Genomic DNA, 6,902 nt, shown 5'->3' on the forward strand with positions numbered 1-6,902 from the left:
TCATGGGAACTGTGGTTAGCTTAAAATCAAAAGCATCTCCTCCTTTTGGGCCATAAAAGAACAGGAGGGAGAGGGAGAGCACTTGAGACCAAGTCTCACCACAGTTTGTTCACATAATGGGAAACCATGATTCTCCATTACATTGGAACTGAGCCACGGAGGAAGCAATCCTATCCAGATAGGAAGCCACCTCCGAACTCGAAGGCGACCGCCTATCCAAAGCAGCGCAGCAGAAGCACAGAGGGGATCGTTCCCTCCACACTTCTCCTGCCCTGCATTTTCGGCTGGACAGCCGATTGTAGCTGTCTAGCCATGGGAGAACAGTGTGGGGAAGGAGGCTGCTGTACGACACATAGGATGTGACACATAGGATGTGTCGTACAGGCATTTCCGCCCTCCCTGCCCCAGAATGCCCCCAGCCACGCCCCTTGTTGGCTGCTCCACGCTCCTCTTCCAAGCATGGAGGACAGGGCTGTTCCACTGTCTCGGAAGCAGCACGTAAGTGGGGAGAGGCTGGTTCTCTGAGAACCGACCGCGGAGCGCGGGCTTCGAGGTCGGTTCCCAGATAGCACAATATCCTATGGCCAACTAGCTGCTGTCTAGCGGCCATAGGATTGCTCCCTTACAGTGCAATTGCGTACATATCTTTTCAGGAGTAAGCCCCACCAAGTTCAATGGGACGTACTCCCAGATGTGCACAGGATTGCTGCCTTTGTCTTTGTTTGTTTTCATACTTTCTAATATTACCAGACTGCATTGAAATGGCATGAGAAAATAATTGTAATACATAATTGAGGTTATTCAATTTATATCTGTAACTTTCTAGAACATTCAGTCTTTTAGTATGTGTCTCATAGGAGAAGTATCTGTCGGCAGTTCCACTGATGTATCCATTCCCTTGCCTAGTAACTTTATTGGTCTAATTTCTTTTGCAAGATACATGTTAGCCTGGGCCCTACAAATAATAAAACCTTTAATTCTTACTAGGCTACCAACCAGTCTTTTCTGCACAACAGCACTACTTGCTTTATTTTTAAAAATATTTTCACAATATTGGGCTACCGCCCATTAATATGTCGCTACTGTTTGCACAAGGAGGATGGAGGCCTTTATTAACAGCAGTACATACATATTGCATCCAGTAAGTCAAGGTTCAATCCCAAATACATCCTCTCAAAGTTCTTGGGCTGCAAGTCTGGAAAACACCTCTATCGTACAGCCATTTGTGTGCTGTTAACTTCTATGTTAGATTCAGGCTCCATACAGGTATGGGCTACCAACAGGTTTATTCAGTAGAATTATATACAGCTCCTAATACATGCCTGTAACAGGATTTGACCTAGTCTAAGAAAAGAACAGAAGGCTGGAGGCTGAGCTGTATTCAAGGCAGGGATGGGGCATGTATGGCCCTCCAGACATTGTTTGACTCCAACTCCCATCTTCCCTCACCACTGACTATGCTAGCTAAGGCTGATGGGAGTTGCAGTCCATCAATACCCAGAGGCTCACATGTCACATCTTCCCCAGTCTGCCTGGTTCGCATAACACGATAACCCACAATGGGTTGTCAGTCTTGTTTGTTTCAGGGTGGCTTGTCATGATGTCTGAACCCAGCGTGGTTTCCTCAGTGTGCTTTGTTCACCATGCACAACCCACCCTGAGAACACATGGCTTGTTTTCAGGGTGGCTTGTTGTGACATCCATACCTGGCAGGGTGGCTTGCACATGTCTTGTCGGAAAGGGCCACAGAGCCACCTGGCAAGAATGTCAAAAAAACCGGCTACTCCTGTCAGTGCCGTCCGCCCCTCCTCCTTAAGCTCCGTGCTTCATTTGACAGCAACCAGCTTTATCCCTTTGTAAGTTAGCACAGCTAGCATGATTGACTTACCACTGGGTAAGCACCCCCCACCCCCAAATGTAAGACCATAATGATTCAGGAGGGGGGATTTAAGCTTCCCCCCTCCTATTTTCATGCTGAAATCCTCCCATGGGAGGTTAAAAAAGAAAGAAAAAGTCTCATTTCCCCCCTCTTTTAACCATTGGGGGGGGGGGTGTTCCAGCATGAAAACAGGAGAGGGAAAGCTTAAATTCCCCCTCCCAAATCACCATAGTCCTGAAATGGGGGCATGTGCAGTTACCTAGAGGAAGCCAATCACACATACAGACATAGGTGCGCTAAGAAGAATAATGGGCTGTGAGGAGCAGCCAAGGAGGGGGGTTTTTTTAGGTGTTAAAGAAAGAAAATAAAACCCTCAGCCTCCACTCCAAAGGTAAACCACCACCCCTCCACTCCAAAGGTATAGCATATATATATCAACACAGGTGTTTTGCAAGGCAAGAAGGGGGATGTGGAGAATCTCATCACAGAAGGAGTACAAAGGAATTGTGCCACAAAGGCTCCTGGGAGATGTGCTGGGAACAGGTAGGAGCATTGTTTTTTTTGCCTCTTTCGCAGGGATGGGTAGAATTGTAGGGAATGTTCTCCTTGGGGTTTCCCTGGACAGGGTTGGACAGGGTTTCCACATACTTTTTTTAAAGTGCAGGTGATTCTTGAGGGGTCTTCTTTCTATTTTTTATTTTTTTTAAAACACACACACACTCCCTGCACTTACAGGAGCCCAGGACTGTTCTCCAGCTGGGAGTTCTTCCTGAATGCCTGTTGGAGAGGGAGAGGTCACATGGTCTCCTGGGAGTTCACAAAGAACTGCTGGGCTGGAGATGAGTCCCGGCTGGGCTCCTGCAAGCGCAGGGAGTGTTGTTGTTGTTAAATGAAATGAAAAATAGAAAGAAGACCCTTCAAGAATTGCCTACACTTAAAAAGATATGTGGAAACCCTGTCCAACCCTGTCCAGGGAAACCCCAAGGAGAACATTCCCTACAATTCTCCCCATCCCTGCGAAAGAGGCAGAAAAAACAGTGCTCCTATCTGTCCCCTTCCCCAAGGAGAAAATTCTCTGAAATTCTCACCTCTCCCAGCCTCTTTCACCAGAGTTTTCATTTTTCACTCCCCCGCCCATGAAAAGCCAAAAATGGAAGAATCTAAATTTTCGGCATAGTACTACCAGAAACAGTCCTAAGTAATAGGCCATATTGTGCCTGTATGTTTTCCCTTCCAGGGCCAGTAGCACCTTCAGGGGATTGCTTGGATCAGGTGTCATGATGTGGCAGAAAAGCGTTAACATGGATGCTGTAGCATCCTTCCAAACTGGAGCCCCTGCAGCTGTTTTTAGCAATATCAGCGAAAGATGTTGGAAATACATTCATACATCTTCAACATCATGTCTAGTTTGGCCCTAAGAAAACAATAGCACCAACTCACCACTTTCATATACAGCCTGTTTACCTCACTACTGCCTTTTACTTCCTTCAAGATGAATGTTTACCATTGTATTGGATTATTAGGATCTGGAAAGAACTGACTATTTTTCTTCATTTTTAAACATGGCCTGAAAAGCAAAGGGGGAAAAAAGAGAAAGGAAAGGAAACACTGAAAAGGAGCTACTATATGGAAATATTTTCTCTTATAATGCAAGAGAATGAGATACTGATAATTCTAACAAAAACCTGGAAGGAAAGAATTTCAAGTTTCTTTTAGTTAAAATGTTCTCGGACCAAACTAGATGATATGATAAATGTGTGACTGCATTTAACATGTTTGCTCCGCACACCCATTTTAAATGGCATGTGGGGAGGTGGGTTAACCACTGTGATCCTGACAAGTTCCCCCTCCCTCGCCAATGCTGTTCCTCCCAGGAAGGAATCTACTGTGGGCACCAACAAAAGTTCCCCTCCCAAGCTGAACAGCAGCTTTGGGGCAGGGGGATCTTCCCTCAGTAACTGCTATTTAAAAGTGTGTTGGGGTAACTAAGGTGGAATCTAGGATCTGCTCATGGAAGGTGCATCCACCCAATTTTGGGGGATCCCCCACCCCACCTGCACCACAGCTCACCCCATTCACCAGGGTCCCCTGGTCCTCTCTGTAGCATTTTCGGGGGGTACCGAGGGGCGGATGGGCCAAGGAAATCCACTGCCACCAGCCCCGTTGCTCATGCCTACATTTGTCTCCAACCACTACAAAGGTAAAATGCAATAATGCATTTAACATATCATCTAGTTTGGCCTCAGGCAATTTGTGAACCGACAAAACAAATGTAAAGTCACTGCTATGTGAGTCTACCCACTGGGGTAGACACACATAGAAACCTGCTTTTGGATTTTTGAGCTGTCTGCCGGAGGCTGCAAAAGCAGAGGAAGGTTTAAGCAGGTCTCTGTGCAGGGCTGATTTGGGGCAGGATTCAGGCAATAGAGGCTGGTGGCTCTGATGTCAGTGTGGTGGAGAATCTGCTCCAGGTTTCAGTCAGAACTAGCCAGAACTAAAGGAGCTATCCAAGGTGTGGGTGCACCTTGCAAAACTCCTTTAGTGTTCTGACTCGTTCTGACTGAAACCTGGAGCGGATTCACCACCCCACTGACATCTGAGCCGCCAGCCTCCATTGCATTCAGCTTTGCAGGGGGAGTTGGCCTGTGTGCTCTGTTTGCAGGGCAGCCCAGACCATGTCCCGATTAAAGAGAAAGACCCATAAGAAGGGAGAGCAAGAGGCTCGAAGAAAGCCATCAAGAGTTACCACCTAGACAATAGACTGTGTGGGCCCACAGCTTTCCCACTACAGTGAGATGTACTCGATTTCTTTCTAAATTACAGTAATTATTGCTAAATGTGCACCTAGTTAGCATAGGCACATTTCATGCAAATCTGTCTCCCCTTTTGTCCTCTATTTGGGTGGTGCCCTTCCTATCTTTTGGCAATGTGTAAGTGGCCGCCTCATTGGCCAGTCACCAGTTCCGCAGGCCTGCATTCTCCAAGGGCAGGAGGAGCACAGAAGCTCTTTCAGCCCCAGGTCTGAATTCCCTGTCAGAAAAGCTGTTGGGGGCTGCATTCCAGTGGTGGGTGGGGCCAAAGACAAAAAGGGCGGTGCCAAAGGCAAAAGGGGCAGTGTAGATTGCACAGCGTGTTGTAGCTTAAAGCACTGCTGCCAGGAACAAAGCCTTAGGGGAGGCATTTCAACCTCTTAGAATGGGGGAGAAACTGCACTAAAGCTAGGAAACCAACAAAAAATTGGTGGTTGGGGGAAGGGATGTAACCTTCTGGGTAACCCTGTGGAGCTGGATTGGGACCCTCAGGGCCAGATTTGGCCCATGGTCCTGAGGTTCTGCACCCTCACCCAAAAACTTGCTGAGCACCACTGATTCTGGAAGCCAGTCCATGATTTCCTCCAGCTACCCCGTCCAAAACCTATAACATAGCAGACTCTTTTCCAAGTCTGCATAACCAACCAACAGTACAGATAAGTCAGTATGTCAGACTAGGGATGTGTACTCTGCTCAAGCATGTCTAGGTCTCATTTAATTTTGGAAGCTTAACAGCATTCCCCCCACCCCCAGTTAAACCAAGTCATTTTCACCAAGGTGAGTGACAATTGCCATGGAAATGCAAAAGGGCTCATTAGAGCAAGAAATTCAGAATTATGCATGAGGAAATAACTGGTCCCACTACATTCTCTCAATACCTTCATTTGGCATCATCTCCCCACTTCCTTTAAGTGTGTGGGAGAACAGCAGAATTTTGTCTCTAGTCCCTTGCAAAAAATACAATTATCTCAAAACCCAGAACCAGACAATAAATTCCCAAGGTTTGTAGACATCAACATTTCTGGAAGCATATCCCAAATGCCCTGGTAAGTAAATCATGTCATCCCTGATAATTCCTTTTGTCTAGGTAAACTTTGGATGACACATTTCTTTTTCCTTTTTCCATTTTCCATTATGATCAAACGGTATGCTCTGTTCTACCCTGTTTGAAATTAAGTGAATATTTAGGTGTGTGTGTGTGTGTGTGGGGGGTCTGTTTGGTTTTTAAAGGACCCTTCCCTGAAGGCTGTTCAATTGGGAGACTTTCATAACTGTATAAAAAGCCTGCTGTCACCACTGTTTCAATATGTAACAAAGCGCGAGCACCTGTGTTAAATGATGATCCTAATTTATCTGTGTATGGACTGTGAAATATTATGTTTAGATTGTTGTTGTCGTCCTCCTCCTCCTCCTCATCGTCATCTGCTGAGAAATCATACTAGTTTTAGTCGATGGATTACATTTGCATAAACTTGCATATGGCATTCTTCTCCCTCTCTCAAATTACTAGAACCTGGGATCATCCCATGAAGCTGATTGGTGGAAGATTCAGGACAGATAAAAGGGAGAACTTTTTCACACAGTGCATTGGCTACCATAATAAGATATAGCGATGACCACCAACTTGGATGGCTTTAAAAGGGGGTTGGACAAATTCCTGGAGGAAAAGGCTATCAATGGCTACTAGTCCTGATGGCTCTGTGCTACCTCCAGTATCAGAAGCACTATGCCTATATGTACACCCGTTGCTGGGGAACATGGGTAGGGGGTGCTGTTGCACTCATGTCCTGCTTGTGGGTTTCCCGTGGGCAGCCGGTTGGCCACTCTGTGAACAGAATGCTGGAACAGATGGACCCTTGGTCTGATCCAGCCTGGCTCTTCTTATGTTCTTAAAACCAACCATTCTAAAGAAAATGCATAAACATGTGTTTGTTTTTGAATGATGCATGCACATGTCACAGCAGGCATTTTAGCAGAGGCATTTCCCCATTCCTATCACACAGAAGAGAATGCCTCCTAATGTAGAACTAACCATTGTCAGTCTTCATAAGTACTTGTATTAAAAATAGCATTTAAAAAAAATCTACAGTGGATTGGGGGAACCTTTTTAATTGACCCAAACACAAAACATTATTTGGTTAACTGTGACACATATCAAGCCGCCTTCTGTTAAGTCAGACCATTTGTCTATCTGGCTCGCTATTGTCTACACC

The sequence above is a fragment of the Heloderma suspectum genome, chromosome 3 (genome assembly GCF_057233095.1).
Source record: "Heloderma suspectum isolate Gila_16-S chromosome 3, 16-S_ref, whole genome shotgun sequence".
In the NCBI taxonomy this organism is placed as follows: domain Eukaryota; kingdom Metazoa; phylum Chordata; class Lepidosauria; order Squamata; family Helodermatidae; genus Heloderma; species Heloderma suspectum.